General features: G+C 35.4%; 1 protein-coding gene across 1 annotated transcript in view; it reads right to left on the minus strand.

The window, feature by feature from the left end:
• LOC5575001 overlaps positions 1-19,999 on the minus strand; it is a 276,186-nt gene extending 256,187 nt beyond the window's left edge. The window contains exon 1 of the mRNA XM_021841867.1: positions 19,309-19,999. The gene's annotated coding sequence lies outside the window, so the exon portion shown is untranslated. The remainder of the gene's footprint in view (positions 1-19,308) is intronic.
• Positions 20,000-20,750: the final 751 nt, after the last annotated feature.

Below are 20,750 nucleotides of genomic sequence, written 5' to 3' on the forward strand. Positions count from 1 at the left end.
CAAGACCAATGTTAATGGGAAACTATTAAATAATGATTGTCCCGCATAGTGATGTTCTGTATACATTGCCAATTTTATCAGCTTCCTTTATTAGTTACCATTATTTTTATTTATTTATTTATTTTTATTTATTTCCAAAAACATGTAGAGTAAGCTAATACTTTTAAATTTCTACATTCGCTAGGCACTTAAGGAAGTAAGCAATTCATCTTTTTTAACTAATTTAACTAAGTTTCTGTTGTTAACTTATATATGCTGATTCCCCCCATTAAACCATTCAGTACAGTTCTGACGAAAGACATTGAACGAATTTATATTTTTGATCGTAGTTGGAAGTTGATTCCAGTATACGACGCCGCGTACGAAGAAGGTACCCGAATAATGCGATGTATTATGATGAGGAATCAAATAGTTTCTGTTTCTATCGCTTCTGAAAGGCTGCAACTTTTCTTTTAAATAACGAGGATAAGTATGATTAATGATTTTGTAGAACATTAAACACGAACGTAATTTAAAAAACTGATAGAATGAACATCCGAGTAACCTCGATTGAAGGTGTCTGACATGCGAAAATCTGTTGAGATTGAAAACCCAGCGTACACAACAATTTAATGCTATTCACAGCCTGTCTAAACATCTAGCTGAAGCATTAAGAGTAAGCTCCAAACCATACATAAAATGGGGAAGTAATAACGATTTAAATAACATGATTTTCACATTACATGGTAGCATACTTGCTGTGAACCTTAATCTTCTCAAACCAGCATAAATCTTACCACATTGAGCATTTATGTGATCATCCCATTCAAGGTTATTTTGAAAAACAACTCCTAAATTTTTCAATCGATCCGAAAATCCAATAAGTTCAGAACCCAAGTGAATGCTGGGTAAAAGAGCTGGTCGCGCAGTTCTGGTTATCAACATAGCTTTTGTTTTAGAACCATTTATGAGAAGTAGATTTTTCTCTGACCACTTTAAAAGCCTAGAAAGGTCGCTATTTACCAAATTAGCCATATCATGTACATCAAGATTATTGGAGCAAATATAGAGTTGCACATCATCTGCAAACATATGAATCTTGCAGAACTTCAAAATTCTTGGCAAATCATTGATAAACATACTAAAAAGTAACGGACCCAAGACTGAGCCTTGTGGAACTCCAGATAGAATAACTGAAGGTTGTGAACGACTATCATTTACATAAACACTTTGCTTCCGGTTACATAAGTACGATTTGACCAACTTCAGAGCCTGAGTGGAAAAGTTAAATTCACACGATAATTTCTTTAATAATTTGCAATGAGATACACGATCGAAAGCCTTAGAAAAATCAATTAAAAGTAATATCGCCAAACCTTTTTTGTCCACAGTCTTATGAATGTCGTCGTGAACCTTTAGTAACGCAGATGTCGTACTATGTTCAGCTCTAAAACCGGATTGAAAGGGGCTTAAAAGATCGTAATTATGAAGAAAATTTTGTATTTGGTTCTTTAAAATTTTCTCAAAAACTTTGGAAAGCCCGCATAGAATACTAATTGGTCTCAAGTTATTTAGATCATTGTTCCGTTTCTTCTTTTTAATTGGTATGATTTTGGTTTCCTTCCACGCAATAGGAAAATTTCCTGAACGTATAATTAAATTAAAAACATAGGTTATTTGTTGAATAACGAAAGGCAGAATGAGTTTCAAAAATTTCAAGGGTATGTTGTCCAAACCAATAGCATCAGATTTGATAGAGTTAATCGCAATTTCCGTTTCAAGTTCGTTTGTCAATAAAAATGTGAAACCTTCATCATTACTAGGAAACGTTGGTATTGTAGAAGAATCATTAGTGAAATTAGTACAAAAGTGTTCATTGATTTCATCACACGAGCTATTAAAACAATCGTCATCATCACGGTCGGCTATAACTTTCAAGTTTCTAAGTTTATTCCAGATCGTTTTCTGAGAATCCGTTGGACTAACAGACTGAGAAACATAATCAGATTTTGCCAATTTAATCAAACTAGTCACTCGATTACGAAGACGTTTGAATTGAGCATGGTCTTCTACAGTTCTGGATAACTTCCAAACACGATACGCAATATTTCTTTCCACTATTGCCAACCGTATGTTGTTGTTGAACCATTGTGAATTATTTTTTATTTGACTATATCGGAGAGGTACAAAGCGTTCAAAAAGATTACGCAAATGAGAATTGAAGAACTCTAGAGCCAAATCTGAGTTAGTGATTGAGTATAGCAGGGACCAATCAATACAGTCAACTGCTTCACAAAGGGCAGTGTAATTTATACTTTTATAGTCTCTGAACCATGAATGACGTTCTCCCAAAGAGCGAGAGACATTTAACGACGCCAAGATCATATCATGTCGAGAGAAACCAGGCGCGGCAATTTGGTGAAACTTTGTTATGAAGTCTTGATTGACCGTTAACAACAAATCGATCATGCTACATCCACCGGCAAAAAAGTGAGTAGGTTCAGAGTTTACACAGGAAAGCCCAAAATAGTCAAAAGTACTACGGAACCTATTAGATCTTGAATTGTCTCTCAAAAAATCAGTATTGAAATCTCCTACAAGTAAAATTTCGTCATACTGCAAGGAATGATCACATAATAGATTGAAAATGACTTCTGAACAATCTATCCGAGGTGGACAGTAAAATATACCAACGAGCAGTTTTTTCGAACTCAAATTCACTTCAACGAGCATATACTCTGTACGATTTACATTACCAACACCAACCAAAAGTTCAGAGCGAGCAATAATTTGACAATTTAAATAACTTTTAAAATACACACAAATACCTCCTCCTCTGCTGTACATTCTATCATTACGAACAATTTTATAGCCTTCAATCGAAATTATATCGTCAGGTACACTATCAGACAGCCACGATTCGGTTAAGCAAATTATGTCAATTTTACTATTCTCGAAACAATCTTTGAACTCACTAAATTTACTCATTTGACGTGCGCATAGACTTTGTATGTTTATGTGACATATGTTCATATTGTTGTTAGACAATGCAGCATTCATTACAGCCCTCGGTATACCTTCATTCATACGAGCGTTCGTTCCCATGGCATTAGCCATTAGCGCGTAAAAAGATCGAAATACGACAGAATAATACTGAAGGTCCCCCAAGAAAAGAATCAGCAATCAGCAATAAATGTAAATGAATCATAATTAAAAACTACTAAACAATTTTGTACAAATTCTTCAAATTCAATAAAGCACAGTTCGTTTTGGAAAATTCAACAATTCTATCAATCAGCAAGGCAACAATAACAGCAGCAACAGATCCAGCAGGCAACAACAGCAGCAGCAGCAAACGATTATGAAACCGTATGATGAATAGACTTTTAGGACGGAATAATACATGGGATGCAAGGATCGGATTCACAGGAATGCAATCAAGGGAAAAAAGAAAAGCTTCATTGGATGAGGTCAAACTTTCAGGAAGGCTGGAATCATGGATACATGATGATGGGAAACATGGAACAACGTTGGATGGAAGAGAAGATCTTAAGAGGAAGGGTTTACCATTGCATTAAGTTGATCGATCGTTTGAACAGGCAAGGCGGCAGCTCCCTCGTGCAGCTTGATGAAAACTATTCCATCTCTGGTGAAAACGTTATGTAGCTTCCCAGTCTTTTTAAGTTTTATAGCTGCTCCTTTGATCCTACGTGCGTCTTCTGAGAGATTTTCGTTAATATAGATCCTGGTGTTGACGTTGAACCCGAGATGCAAGAGCGACAGATTCCTGGTAGCCAGATAACGTGAATAGAACTCGTTCCGAGAAATGTTGAAGGCGAACTGCATCAAAATAGGAGGTGTCGACCCAGCAGCTATTGGTGATCGGGCCAACCGTTTGGGTTGAATTAATGGAACATCCTGATATCCAAGCACGGTCGATAACTTCTGCACAAAAACAGAGAGACATTCATCCGGCCTGTACGGAACGCCCGTTATTAAGAGCTCGTTAGTTCTTCCAGCTCGTTCAATGCATCCTCTGTTGAAGTGAACATCTTTTTTTAGTTGCGAAACGGACTCAGCTAGGTTGTCGATGTCCCGGCCACACTCATCTTTCAGGCGTTGCACTTCATCACGTAGATCGGAAATTTCCGATTTTAATTCTTCTACACAGGTATCGATTTTATCCTCAATTTTAGCGTTAGCGGCGTCAAACATACACTGCATTCGAGAGACCAGATCATCGTAGGAGTCAATTTGGCTGTCCGATTTATTCATATTCTCCCACGTTCGTTTGCTAATGTTGTTGTTGTTAGGTTTGCGCTTGCCGTGTTTACTCATGCTTCGGTTGAACTCGGTAAATTTGCTGAGTGACTATTGTGTGGTGGATATAGGTGAGTGTATTTGGTTCACCAATGACAGATATGAAATGGGGATGGCGGATATGAAGAGCTGTGAGGCTGGACCACAATATCAACTTTTTAGTTGCACTAAAAGATCGAGTACATCATGTAATAATCGTACTCCAGTCACTAACGAACAAACACCGATTAAATCGCACGGCAACAGGCAAGTCAGTGCAGATATATCAACGGTTCATGTAGAATTTTCCGTTTAGAACTGCCCGTCACAAGTTCACTCACAACTCACGCTCATCCCTTCAGAAACTTTTTTGAATTTGCCTCAGTTTCGTGTCGTCCTTTCTTTAGTTCTCAGATTTTTTTTCTAACCGTTCAAGAGAAAAAAAAATTAAAAATGTTTGTTTGTTTGGAGTTTTCATTGACATTTGTAAGATATTCAAAGCGCTCTTCGATTGACAGACCATTGGATTTCGAGATTTTGAAATGTTTCATTGTCGGTATATGAAATTTTTTAATAGTCAATATAGCATGACTTACGCAGCGATTTACGCTGTTAAATGAATCCCCTTAATGACTTCTTCATAATAAAGAACGCGTAAACAAAAAGCGTATTTCATTAAAATAGAGAGTCGATTCTCCACCAACTCATCCCTGGAATGATTTCTAAAGGAAACCATGTTGGGATTTTTCTTGAGCAATTGCATAAAATTAGTAATAACTTCCATATTTTCTTGTAATGCAATCTTAAACAACTTGTTTCTAGAGATATGGACGAAACGCGTTTGCTTCTTTTTAAGGGGTTGACCACAAACTTATGCACGGAATTGTACAACACATATCGTGTATAGTTTTTGACGAAAAATTCGTGTTCTCTTAGAACAAGGGAGTGTTCATTTCACCACGTATGTTAATTCTGCCCCTAGTCCTAACTATTATGAACTAGTGGACACTTTTTTCGCGACCACTCTGATATTAACAAACGGCCCTCCAGGGGGTCACGACCAGTATTTTGGGAACCTATGAGCTGACGAATTGGGTCACGAAGTTTTCAAAATTTCTTCAATCAACTGACGTCAAACAAGCAATCCCAAATTCTGGAAACAAATTTGCCAGGTAATAAATCCAACGCCCAAAATTTTCCCAGTCACAAAAAAATACTTTCTCTGCGCAGCTCGATCGCCCAGATGGCCTGAACAGATGAATGGGCGCACGAGCTTAACAAATAGTCGCTTTGGACGACGACAATTATGACCCGCCAAGTCCGAGCAGAGCCAGCTGACCAAGAAGAGGGACCGATTTTCTTCAGCTTGATTGCCCCTGAAGGCAGCTCTGCTGCTGCCAGATAGCAGCAACAGCCAAGAGCAAGCAAATAAAACATTTTATTTCATCCGTTCTCTCCTTCTCATTAGGAGGAGGCTGCCGCTTCACTTTCGTTTCCAAAACGCCTAGGGTAAATGGTCCCTTAGTGGTGGAAGTGCGTTCCGATGTATTTCGCACTAATAAATGACTATATGATATGTTTCTATGCAAGTGATAAAAGCGATCATGTAATATAAAAAAATTGTAAAACTGTTTAAAGCAATGATTTAAGCAAAAAAAAAACGAAGCTTCTTTGCACCTATAGTGGTGCATCAGTACCCATAGAGGAGAGTCCCAATAGAATTCAATTGATTGTGTCATTAAATTAACCATGCTAAAAACATACCTCCACTAAAGGAACAGTGTTCTTATTACCAAAATAAGCAATAATTTAAGCAGGGAAAATTTTAATTAATAGTGATCATACATTACATAATTTCATAAGCATATTTTAACTGTTTTCCCTTAAGGGTGCTCCACTAATGGTACATTTACTCTAAAGGCCAACGAGTATCTCCATTCACGAGTCACATAGATGTGTTAGGTCCATTTCTAACTGGCGGTCGTGAGTATTCAACCCTACTGGAACTGTGTCGTTTATGTCTATATTGACGGATATTTATGAACAAGGTAGCGAGGGCAGCTCGATGGTTTCTAATATTTATCATCGGAAATTTCCTTCCAGCGACAATGATGTTGTATATTATATCGCATATGGTATCCACGTACAGTTCTTCATGTGATGTTTGACAGTTTAATCAATTCTTTGTTTGCACTTATGTTTCTTCATTTTTCGATTTCTTACAATAATTATTGGCTGGTTTTCTTTCAGAACTAGACATTCCTGACTTTTGACCTATTTTGACTACAGGTTTGCCATGATTATATCATGGATCGCATCACCAAACATTGGTGACTCCTAGATCTTTACCATATCCCACTAACCCAATATCCTTTCCATGATAACTGTGGAGATGTAGAGGTGATCTCGGTCTCTAGTAACAATGGTTGTCGAACTAACATTCCTTCCCTTCTCCGATGACCGTAAGGACGTGACCGGCGCCGTAATTGGCTTTTAGATTTTCAGCTCTCGATTTGTGTACATTGAAGAATGGTAAGCTTATCCCAAGACCCATTCATTAAATCTCTGTGCTACTTCGATTGTTCTGGTCAATCACGGAGTAGCAACTACGAATTGTGCGGTCATCTATGCTTATGCTTATTCTTGTTTTGACTACAGGTTTTTACTTTTAACCCATTAACGCCCAAGGTATCCCATAAGTGTGCTTAACTCAAGAAATTGTTCTCAATAGTTTCATTCCCATAAAATAAACACAGTGTCAGCATATATGAATAAAGTCTATGGTGAGGATTCTTAACAGTGTATCGTTGACTCTTTAACTACCAAGGGGGAGAAATCTTAATCACTACAAAGGGGCCAGAAGAAGTTAATAATTTAAAATTGACAATGAATTACTCCGTCGTTTTATAAGCGATTATAAACATTTTTGCAGCAATGCAATCAGACACTATTCAAGATCAATATCCATTTAAAAGTTATTTGAAGAGAACGTATATCCACAGTTTTTTAACAAAAGTTTATTCCTACTTTTATTTTATATGAATTTGTGGCACAAATTAAACAACGTAACATTGTTTAAGGTAATAATTTATGGTTTTCTTGGTAAAAATAAGTTCCACATTGGGTTGATAAATAAATTTTTCATTACACTCAAAATTTGTTTAACACAAGTTACTTCGAAAATCCCTTTTTTAAATCTGTTTCCTAAGAATTAAAATTTGACCCGGTGACATGAAGTTTTTTCTACATGAAGCTGATGGTAGAAGCCCAGCAACTATGTTTGGAATTCTATTCAAAAAAAATCATTTTTAACCCTTTTTACATATAAAGTACAATTCAAATCAATAACTGGTGGATTTCTTAACTAAAACATGATTGCTTAAGTCTATTGACTTTTTGTGCAGAAATAAACATGTTTTATTATACTCCAAATTGATTTATATTTTATAAACCAACAAAACCCTATTTTTCGATTCATTTGACAATAAATCAAAAAATATGCGATGACATCTTGTTTTGTCGTCATAGACATTATTATAGAAGTCTGTTTTGCCTTCAAATCAAAAATTAAAAACAATCGAATCGACTTCCACGTTTTTCGACAAACGATTCGAAGAAAATTTCAAGCTGTTGTTTTGCATTTCTCGACGAATAATGATATTGTAAATAATTGAACAATCAAATCATTGCTTTGCATTTTGATTTGCTGGCTAACAGGCTAAAACCATAAGTTTGTAGTTGCTATTCAGGTAAAAAAGTGTAAACAAAATGTTTTATGTCTGCTCTGACGCATTGACTAGACTTCAACAATCGATGTGTTGTCGAAAAACACATGTAATTGCCAAGATTTTGATTTGGGTCACAGTTTGAAATAAACCAGATTTTAAGTAGTTTTAGGTAAAATGAATTTTGAGTGTTTTCCAAAATTTATATTTCTACTTTAACAAACTTGCTAAACCTCTAGATCAATTTTAAAGACGAAAACATGAATGCCATCGCTTCAAATTTGGATTTACTGCCATATAATTTAAAACAACAGGTTTTTCTCAATTTTCTAGCAAAACATTTTTGACTGTAAACTGAAAACTTCATTTTACCGCAAATATATTCATCGCACTTCTTCAAACAAAAAAAATGCCAAAAATAGTATATATGACACTTTGAAGTTAGATTTACATGCTAAGAAGTTCAAGGTTCTGTTTCAAGTAGTTTTTTAGGCAAAAGAAATTTCGAGTGTAATTAAAATTTTCTTTTACTGCTCAAATATAATCAATGTTTTGTTAACGATCAAATTGATTACTAAAAACTACATAGCATTGCTATACAATTCGATTTATGGAAAAACAGTTTTAAACAATAAGTTTTTTTGTTTTTTTATAGTATATTTTGTGTTTCAGTTTAATAAATTTTGGGTGTTTTCAAAATGTACTATTTCTTCCCGATTATGCTCACTGTATTTCTACAAGAAATGCTGATCTTGTGAAAATATATTCCATTGTTTTACATATTTGTTTGAGCGCATAGAGTTTAAAATCCGGGGTTTCTCGTAGGTTTTGAGTAAGAAAAAAAGTGTATTCCAAAATTCCTATGTCTGCTCAAATATGTTCCCTGGACTTGTGCAAGTAAATTTAAACCAAAATACAGGTATGTTCCGTTTTTATCAACACGATCGATAATTTTTAGTTGACAAAAACGGAATAATTTTCTTAGACAAAATATTTTACAAATTTTAAAACTAAATTGCAGTTTTTCCTAGATAAAACACAATTTCATCATATAAATACACAGTATTGAAGAGAAGGAGCTGTGATTAGTATTAAGATTGTTCATTCGTATAATTTCATAAATAAAGTTGATTGCAGACTCCAATCAATCAATATGATTATTTAATATGATAAATCATTAATAGTTAAAGTTTTGTTGGTTAGACCTTCATTGTATTTGATATGGAATATTAAAACGATAGTCACATATATGTGCTATAAATCATGAGATGGGTCATATTTGTAAAAATGACTACACGGAAGTGGGTCAAGCTGATCATTGTCTTTTTTTCCAAGAAAGATTTAACAAGAAACAATTTTTTTTTCTATCCATGCTCATTCTTCTGTTCTTTTTCAGTTTCGCATTACAACCCAATTGAGCAAGAGCCTTTTTCTCAGCTTACTGTTCTTATAAACATTTTTAAAACTATCAACTGTGCGTTGGATCACGAATTGACTAGCACTAAACTAAACTAAAATTCTACTATTTTGTTTGGTAAAACAATGTTGAAAAGATTTAACAAAAACACAAAAGTGTACAAACTCCAGAACAAGCATAACCAAATTAGAACTTTTTGATTAGAATCTCTTTTTTTAAGGTGAAGATGAATCGAAGCCAAACCTCAAAATTTCAAGAGCACAAACCTGAAGAACGAAACATCCGTTTGAGCTGAAAACTTAATCGATTGGTCAATAGCTGGTTGTGACCAATCGATTAACTTTTCAGCTCAAACGGATGTTCGGTTCTCCATATGTGTGCTCTTGAAAATTTGAAGTCTGGCTTCGATTTATCTTCACCTTAAGTTTTATGAATAAGCGTAAGACAGTTGGTATAAGCTCTTTATTAAACCTTTGGTCTAAACATGAAGAAGAGGTACGTGTCTGCTCAAAAATCAAGATCCCGACAAATTTGGGATGGGAACGTGCGTGACGTGAGACCATTCAGTATCAGCAGTTTCTCAAATTGTCAGCCATTTCAGCCCTTTTCCATCTTCTTTGATGCATATTTATTGTATGAAGATTCCAAATATTTTAATAGATTGTTAAGTTTTTCTGCATCTCTTCCCCTATGTTATCGAGTTTGAGAGATGTAAGATAATGTATAAAATATGACGAAATCGTAAGTCTTATCTATATAAATAAAAACGAACTCAATCATGTCCCTTGCTATGGACCAATGCACGAGTTCACTAATTTGACGTTTGAGCGGAGTCGCATTCACTCGTTTCCATGGTCACATAAATAACACGGCACCGCTAAAACGTCAACGAGTTCTCAGGTACAACCCTTATAACAAAGAACTGGTCATTCTGATTGGTATATTTCTATCACATTCATTTCTTCTTCTTATAGGCATTAACGTCCTCACTGGGACAGAACCTGCTTTTCAGCTTAGTGTTCAATGAGCACTTCCACAATTATTAACTGAGAGCTTTCTTTGCCAAAGTTGCATTTTCGTATTCGTATATCGTGTGTCATGATACTCTATGCCCAGGGAAGTCAAAGAAATTTTCATCACGAAAAGATCCTGGACTGACCGGGAATCGAACCCAGACACCTTCAGCATGGCTTTGCTTTGTAGCCGCAGACTCTAACCACTCGGCTAAGGAAGGCTCAACTATCACATTGACATCTAAAGTTATATAAAGCCATGTTATATAAGTAAAAGGAGATATCTCTGCAACAAATTTCAGTTTATTCTAGTAGGTTTGATAATACTCCTGTAGATCATTAGAGTTCAGTGTCATTCTCTAGAGTAGCGTGCTGCCTTTGCCTCTTTATGTGGGGCTGGAAAAAAAAATACTAAGCAGAGAAGCATAAAAAATCAGCGAGGTAGATGCAGAACAGAGCACAATTCAATAACAAAAGTGCCATAACAACTCCGCGAGGGCTGTTTTGTTCGGACGGGACACTCAAGCGTTCTATCAAAGTATGAGTAAATGTGAGGATAGCAACAAGAATAAAAGAGTACCAGAAAAAATCCTCGTATTTTTTTTTTGCACTCTCACTCGAATCGTTCGAGAATCTGTGTTAAAAGTATTGAGTGCAATTTTTACTCCTCAATAAAACATCAAAAACGCCTCATTTCACATCGCAGAGGAGTTTTGTCAAGCCTGATTGCTAGGACGTGGCCAGAGCAAGGTCGAAAACGATTTGCATGGTGGCCAATTTTTTCTTCTTTGAAAAAAGATTTTCGACCTTTTGTCCCTTCTCTTTTATTCTTCGACCTTTTGTCCTTTCGACCTTTTGTCATAGATTCCTTGACACCTACCATGTATCGTAGGTGATCAACACAAACATAATGTCGAAAATTCAACCCTGAGGCTACTGAACAACATTTAAATAGCTTCAAATAAGTTTCTAGTTTATATTCCAAGCATTTTAAAAATTAACAAAACATATCTTTTTTGTGTTGATAAAAACGGAATAACCAAAAAAACTCTCTTTCTGCTGAAACATTTCCACTGCACTTTTACAATCTTGTAGAAAAAACTACATGTCACCGCTTTGAATTTCGTTTTATTGTTGAATGTGTTTTCCAAAATGCTAGGAAGTGCCTAGAGCTAAATAAATTTGAGTAGACGCTCGGTTCCTTTGCTGAAAGAATGTTTAAAATCGCTTCGAAAACAACAGAGATATGCATTGTCAAACTTGGACTTCCGAGTTTTTTAGAGGATTGGATGTGCAGGTGTTAGGTACATTTGATCATACTGTAGCTTCACCTGGTAAGTGAATTCTGAAAGATAATGGGTACTGAGTGGAAGTGAAATCACTGTCCTCAAAATAGGACGCTGAACGTTAACGGGTTCAGTAAGCAAGTTCGTTAAAATATTATAAAGAGATTTAAAAATTTGGAAATTTTCAAAAGTTACAAGAATTTATCCTAGAATACCTACACTATTATGTGTTGATTCACTCCAGGAAATAAAACAAAGTTAGTTTAAAATATCTCGCCTTGGTTTTTCCTGCAGTTAATGCTATGATTTTCCTAGAATATTTATTCTTGGAATTCATCCGAATACTCATCGAAGTATACATTAAGAAAAAGAGAGCAGAAAAAAAGATATTCGAGAATTCCTTCTAACTTTGTTTTTGTAATTATAATTTAAATAAATATGAATGTCTCTAAGTTCAAGAAATTAAAAGATTCTTGTTTCGTTGAGGTTTATTTTTTATAAAAAAAAATCTACAGAATCTAATAAAAACAATTCTCGTGAGGAAGGAATATCTCTTAAATTTCCACAAGAGACATGCACGTTGTGTCTGAATCAGCAGACTATAAAAAATATTTACACAATCGGAAGATTTTGAAACACATTCAATCAATGAAATTTTGATTTTTCCCACTCATAGCTATTTTTTATAATATAGTCCAAAAAATCACGTTTCCTGCGCATTTCAGCCCATTCAAAATGTATTGAAAAATTTTCACAGAACCTTCCGATCAGAAAATTGAGGACCAAATACTGACCTCAAGCGGAAAGAAATCCAATTTTTGTAGTCTTCTGGTTCACACATAGCGTGATATGCTCAGAAAAAATCTTGAGTATATCCTTGGAATAATTACTTCCTGAAAAAAATTCTTAAGTATTTAAAGAAGAAATTTCTTAAGAAGTTTTTGAATGGTTTTCCAGGAATTCGTGCAAAAAAATATGATGAAATCTATGGATAAAATTCTAGACGAATATTTAAAATAATGCTTGAAGCAATGTCAAAAGATCTCATGAGAAAGCAACTGTTACGAATGTCTAAAGAATTTTATTGTGATTAAGGGGTTATTCAGGGTTCTTGGTGAGATCCTTAGATATTTCTCACCGAAAATCGCTAAAGGAATTCCTTCAAAGAGTTCGATAGCAGAATTCTTGATAGAACTGTGGAACATGTATGGTAGGATCCTAGTACAAATACTTGGAGTAATGGGAAAGAAATATCTTGACGTTATACCAAAATACAAAAATTGATGGAAGTTTAGAAAATACAAAAATTGATGGAATTTAACTGAAACAATTTTGAATTGATTCCTAAAATAAATATTGAAAGTATCCCTGAAAGGATCACTAGAGGAGTTCTTAGTGTTATTCCTGAAGATATTCAAGGGAAAATATTCGAAAGAATCTGTTGGGAAATTGAATGTTTCAGTTGTGGAACTCTTGGAAAAATACTAAGAAGAATCCAGAAAAAATAACTTGAGAAATCTTTGGATTAGTTTACAAAGGAATCTATGCCATTTTTGTTAGAATAAATATCATGAACATGGCAAAAAGCCTTGTGTTTGTGGACATTATTTAATTTGATTCAGAGGAAAAGCTGAAATCAAATCCTGAAGAAATATGGTATCCCGAGAAATTTTCTAGGCTAATAAAACTAATTTGCGGATTTGGAACCAATAGAGCAATTCGCCTTACGTTGAATGGCTAAAAACCTCACCTAATGTTGAACAGTTCGTGTATTCCTTATAGCGTGATCAACAATTGGCAAGCATTTTGACCGTTCATCAATTGGTGAATTACTCTACGTGTTTTTGAATACACTTTTCTAACTGTGAATGAAAAAGGGGGAATGATCTGCTTCATGGTTTAACTTTTGATGTAAAAAGTCTGCACCCTTTTGTGGAAGTGTTTTCCATAAAATTCGTGAATAGACTTTCAAGTTCGTTTGCCAACAGGAGATAATTAAACATCGCAATATGATTCGTATCATCATAATTATGTGAGTTGTAATATTAAGAATGGTTTTCAAGCGGTTATCGCAAAATAATAATAATGGTCTATATTTATATTTACTACCGTCGTTGGGGGTGACAATGGGTCAAAAAGGGATGTGTACGATTTATTTATTGAATAACTATCGCAATTTAACTCCAATAAACTTCAAATTTGGTTTGTATGTACTTTGATGGTACATTAACAACTGTTCAAAACATTGAAGAAAAATATGTATTCACAGCGGCACCACAAGTGAATGAAAAATGACCCAATCTCACCCCATAGAGGGGGTGACATTGGGTCACTGTAATTGAAATAACTTGTTTTTGATAAAATGGTTGCAAAACCATTCACAGCTGAAGAATATTGATGAAATACGATGCAAACAAGATGAAAAGATATCTAAGATGTTTCACAAGTTTGATAAACCCACTTAAAAGAACGATTATTCCAAAAAATTGAAGAGCTATGAGAAAAAATATGTAAACACAACATATATCGTCAAGTTTACATAAATTTTCTATTTTTTCCCCTCGAATTGTCTTCAAAATCTCATCCCCATTGCTATGAAGCCTATTCAGTTTCCCCAAAGGTGTACTGAAACAGTGATTATTTTAATTCTTCGCAAATAGTTGAATTTCGGAGCGACATTCCACGATCAATACATTTCAGGCAGATGTTGACGTCATAATCACAATATTTCAGTGTTCCGACTCATTTGTACTTCCAGGAGATGTTTCTATAATATGAAAACACTGATAAATAATTAAATTAAAAAAAAAAAACAATCCATGTGATAAAATTTTACGATGTTGCTGCGCACGAAACACAGTTGCTGGATTGAGAAGTTGTCAAAATGCGTTGCATTGTTATTCAATGCACGGAATCCTCAAGAAGCCTAGTTTAATGTTTATTTGTTTATTTGTTTATTATTGTAACTCATCGGACTTATTAGTCTAAATGCATTGTTTCAGAGATGCTGTATTTTGAAATAATAAACACATCTTAATGAAAAAGAGAACTACCGGCACCGAAAAATGTAAAAAAAGTGGACTTGCCATTTCATTTACTGTCGTTCTTGCTTGACCCAATCTCACCCCCATTTTTGATGTTTTAGACACCGTACCGAAAAAATGAATTTTTTGTGGAAAAATCAAATAGATTCCGGAAAATACGTGTGACGTGTAATGAAAAAACTTTAAACCTTCTACTAATATAACGATAGAGGTGAAAGTACATGCGTAATACTTTGCACAGGACAAATTAAATGTTGTAAATTTTATCTAATTTTAACATACAAGTTTATAGATATAGTAAACAAACACTAGGGTCGATGTACCAATAGCCGCATAGCTAAGAACAAAAAATCATAGAAAATCGAAAAATAACGCTAGCGTCATTATTTTTACATCATCTGAAAGCTTTTTATCTTGGTTTTGTGGGAAAAATATGAAAACTACGAAAACTCAAATGTTTGTATTTATTATCGCGTGTGCCACTATAGGAATACATGTGCCTATAGTAGCACTATTTCTAATTCCTGTTCCTATAGTAGCACTAGCATCACGGCGTTGGAAAAATACTTATCAAAATCGTATTTTTACAAAACTTTTATATTTTTCCTACACAGTGTGGATCAAAAGCTTTCGATTGATGTAAAAAAAGTTCTTATTTCATCAATTATTTTGTATAATAAAAAATAGTTTCTCTCAGTAATGCTACTATAGGAACAATAGGTTAACTATAGGCGCAAGGGAGCTCAAATTTTAAGCAAAACTAATTATTTCGATTATTTTTTGAAAAAAATCAAGCTGTGTATAAATTATACTTAGATTAATAGCTCCTGACCTTCATGTCAAAAAATATTTTGAAAAGATTTATAGCAAAACGGCCGTAAAAAGCCACTAGTGCGACGATAGGGGACTGTCCACTAAGGGAACACTGACCCTACTATTTCTAAAACTGTACATTGTGATGAATTATGTGTAAAAATATGTTCCCTAACATATGAATTATTAATTTTAGTAATATCAGCGTTATTAGCTGAAATATTTCATAAATCATATTTTTCCGTTTTGACCCAATCTCACCCCAGTAAACACACCATCGTATATGATGGTATATAAGAGTACAAAGGTGGAGGCGATATACGCACAACTTGCATGCAGCCTTATGGCGCATGTACGTATATCGCCTCCACTTTTGTACTCTTATGCACTATCATATACGAGTTTGTGTTCACTGGGACCCCCCAGACCCATTGTCACCCCCATCGACGGTAATAAAACTATTTTTTCCACTATAGGCCCTTTTTATAAATGTACCTCAAAAACACGTTTTCTGGAAGAAAATATCAAATTTGCACCATAAAACTCATATGTTTGGCATGAGATCATATATTTGACCGTCAGTCTATATGGAAACTGCCCATAGTGGCATGGCAGTATTTACTCACTATCAAAAAACGGCCTTGGAACCGGTTCCCCGGAACAACCGGAAATTGTAAGCCGGGCAAAGTAGTGACCATCATGGAATTCTAGATATCCGTTTTCATAATTATAGAGCTAATAGTTGTAAAAACTCAACTGATTTCAATGTGAATCTTCAACTTTTAGAAATTGGCCATTCTGGAACATCCATTTTGATCCCGGAATAATTCTGAAACCAGTTTTGTGGCTAGTTTTAAAATTCTGATCAAGCTCTCGTACTAGAAGTGTAACGCTTTTTGTGTCAAATTTGCTTTTAAATATCGAATAAAAAAGTTACAGTCTCAATCGTCTTTTTCCAACTCTCGTTCAGGGAGATGGATAAGGCGCCATCCACAAATTATGCGATGCTCTAGGGGGAGGGAGACAGTAGAAGTAAGCACTACGTCTTATACCAGAAATTTAAAAATTTCCGTACAAGAAGCGTAACGGACAGAAAGAAGGGATCAAAAATTGTCAATTTTTGCGTTGCGTATGGACACTGCCTTACGAATCAAAATCGGTTTAAAAAAAATTTCTTCACGATTATGCTGCTTCGTCACGAAAAGGTCAATGGAGGTTCAAAATCATTGTCCAGGTAAATTTTATTAACATGGTAATTTTATAGCAAGTAGTTTTAAAATTGTATTGAAATCTTACAAAAAAAAAAAACTTTAGCAAACTCCAGTGAAAAGTGACTAGCAACATTAAATTTTCAAGCAAATTAAGGTTCTGTAAATGTTCATTTTTTGTTTGTAGCCCTACTCTTAAATTAAAAAAGTAACAATTTATCAATCAACAATAAACATCAACATCCAGTAATGTTTTAATGAAGAAAGATCTAGGTAACTTAACACATTTCTTTTCCATTTGAAACAATATTGATCGATTTATTGTAAATAGCTAATCAAAATTAGGGGCCCAGATAGCCGTAGCGGTAAACGCGCAGCTATTCAGGAAGACCAAGCTGAGGATCGTGGGTTCGAATCCCACCATTCGAGGACTTTTTCGGGTTGGAAACCACACGATATACAAATGCAAAAATGGACAATTGTCATAGAAAGCTCTCAGTTAATAACTGTGGAAGTGCTCATAAGAACACTGAGCTGAGAAGCAGGCTTTGTCCCAGTTGAGACGTAACGCCAGAAAGAAGAAGAAGCTAATCAAAATGCTCCCGTAGACCAAATACCGTAAATTGATATTGCAGGTAACTTCGATAGTGCTTGACCCACAACTTTCTCAACGAATTGACTTCATTGTTGTTCATCGGTTAAGCAAAACTAAGGCAATAGTAAATAGTATTATTATGACACTTTATGTCGGAGCTGTTTTCGTTGAAATTGAGAACATTAAGACTTTATATTCGAATAAAAAAAAAAACATTGATATTTTAACATTCTGGAAACGCTAACAAACTAACTATTATATGATCCCTATTTGATGATATTATTAAGAATTCGTCCCCTATCCTTGACACCTTAGTTGTAGTAGAACTAGAATTCAATCTTAAATCTCTTAGCGGAAAGCGTTCTTAGTAGTTGGGCCGTTTTCGAAAACAAAGTCAGAAATTTGTATATACCGTTAAACGCCCAGAGGTTCAAAATTCATTCGATTGTATTCTGATATAAATTCCGAAAACGATTTATTTTTGATGAATTCAATGATATCGAATCCATCGATATCTATGCAGGAATATTATTTTATTTATATTCTTTTAGTCTCTTAACGGTGTTTGCTACATTTGTTTCAATTTAAATACTTTTGTAGGTGATTAGCCTTTAAATTTTGCACTGTAGCTCCTCAAATCTAATCCACGCTCTTTATCATCATTCTTGCAACTGCCGTTTTTTTCTCTATTGTCCAATATAATTATTGTTGTTTATTGTGGCAACTTATTGGTAGCGTCATCCAAAACATAAAAAACAAAACACAAAAAAAGATGGGTTGTGATAAAAACTGCATAAAAATATGTAAAAATGATAACTTTCATCGTTTCGACTTTACCCTTACTTATAAGTATATGCTATACATAATTGTTATCGGCCAGATATTTCATGGAAATTTATTCAAAATAATTCCGCAAACACGTGATAGTTTAACTTTCTAAATGGGCTAAATCAATGACTCCACTGCCCATAACTGCATATTTGCAACATTCGACATTTTTGACAATTTCGAGTTAAAACCGGGGAGAGTCTTCAAATGATAAATACTTTCGATCCACTTACTGAAATCTGTAAGGTTGTTCTAGAAATTTCGAAAAAAATATCCAGTTGCTTTGTCACAATACAATAAGTCCTATTGAAATATGTTCAAGTCGTTCTTTTGAGAAATACAATACATAATCAGCCGGCTGATTGTCTAATGAAGTACAAAAACTAGAAAAAAATGAAGACTTTGCTTTATATTATACGCTTTTAAAATTTTTCATCACTCGTGTGCCTATTGCAAACACAAAACGTCTTATTTTCAACAATACCTTTGCTTTTGATTTGACTGACAAAAATCCTTAAAGCTGAAAATATCCATGCGTGAATACTGGTCAGAAAACATGTGCAAGAAACCAGGTGAGTGTTATTATGAGTATGAAAATTTGTGAACTCAGCAGAAATTGAAATTTCACGTTATTTTTAGTTCTCAACCAAAATATGATGTCATTTGGATTCTTGCACACAGAAATAGCGGCCTTCAAACGCGGTAATATTTTGAGTCTTTCGTTTTCAAATTAATTTCACAGTACTCCATATAACACCGCATGATTCTCGGAATAGTTACCACAAAAAATATTGCATTAAACATTGTACTAGAGCTAATCAAATATGTTTAATTTTTTACGTACAGTAACACAGTTTATCAGTTTGCATATACTGTTATCAGCGATCCTCTTTTGCAATTAATGCATGGTACAATCAGACATTGTATAACGATAATTTTACAAAAACTGTAGAAGTTGCATTCACTCATTGATCCATTGATAATCACTTTAGGTGTTATAACTCACAAATGCTTCTACTAAATCAACAGTCCAAATAATCCATCCGTATGATTCCATAATTGCAGTAACCGTTCTCCCATGACTCCAGTTCATCAAATTACCTGTTTGAAAAAGATGTTCTCCCGAACTAGATATCCAGTAGCTTGTCTTCTTCCAAAAACACTCCGCACAGCAAAATCCGTTAGTCTTGTTAAAAAAAACCCACCAACTCGGGATCCACTCCACTAGCTCAATCCAATTAGTTTCACACTTTTTTCACTTTCAATCCAGGCTTCCGTCGGAAGCTGCTAAACAGCCGGCTTAAATGCGGTCAAGTTTTCGTTCGTTCTTCAACTGGTTCTTCCCGGTGCTCAATCCAGTTAGCCAATCACTTTCGCTTTCACACTTCAGAACTGAGTTGCCGTTCTCGGCTCTCACTCTCAACTTTTATTCTCTTCGTGTCAATTCTCCCTTATTCACTCCCGGTTAGGCTGGGTCACTACCATCAATTCCCCCAGGCTATTCTGAGGCACTCAGTAGAACACTATACAGAACGGGATCCCGAGTCGCGCGGAACTGCGGAAGATCACACCCCGCGATTTGAGCTGCAGTTACGGAATCCGGATTTCGGTATTGCAGGTATTCGTCGTCGTCGTCGTTGTCGTCGCGCGGATCAACGGCCAATGTCTGTCTTAACGGTGCGGTTGTCTCGACAAGAGTGTTTAATTCACCTGTTTGCTTTCAACGTTATACTTCATCGGGCGGATTGTGAGCTGTTTGAACCCGGGGAACCCACAAACTAACGCAATGACGACGACGATGCCGAGGACGGGGAGAGCGAGCGAGATCAACATGTGTAAGCGCGCGCGCCCGTTGATATCGCGAGAGAGAGAGCGCGCGGAGAAGGCTGCTGTTGGCCCCCCTGAGTCTGGGGTCCAAACCAGTCGCGCCAAAGTTGCTGCGCCGGGGTCCTCCAAAGTAGTGGAGAAAGGCAGGAGGGCAAGCAGTCAGGTTCAAGTTCGCTCTCACCGACGAAGACGACGATTACGGCGAAATGACGATGACGACGACTGTGAGGCTGTGGTGGAGCACTCTCACTGAAAATTTTGCGCCTAAAAGGGGCATCAAAATGACGTTTGCGAATTGAAATGTGTCGTAATAATCATTTAAATGGCCGGGTTCAAGCTGATAATCCAGATCATGTCTGAAACAAAAGCATTTTGAAGAACACACTTTGGGTGAATCCTCTGCGGAGCTTTCTTCCTAGTATTACAACAGCTAGTCCATATTGGTACAGTATACAACATGGTCGATCTGAAAATTTGCTTAGATATCAAAAGCTTGATCTTAAGACAAAGTTTTGATTTTCTGTCAATAAGTGGCTACAGACTTTTTATACATTTGTTACATTTGGCTTGGATGCCCTCAACGGGTTGTAGGACATTTCCCAGAATGACACTCCTCAGAACGCCATTCCCCAGAATGACGTTCCCCAGAATAAGACATTCCCAGAAAGCCATTCTCCAGAATAGGACATTCCCAGTATCGTTTTTATACATTTTTG

Source organism: Aedes aegypti, chromosome 1, assembly GCF_002204515.2.
Source record: "Aedes aegypti strain LVP_AGWG chromosome 1, AaegL5.0 Primary Assembly, whole genome shotgun sequence".
Classification (NCBI taxonomy): Eukaryota; Metazoa; Arthropoda; class Insecta; order Diptera; family Culicidae; genus Aedes; species Aedes aegypti.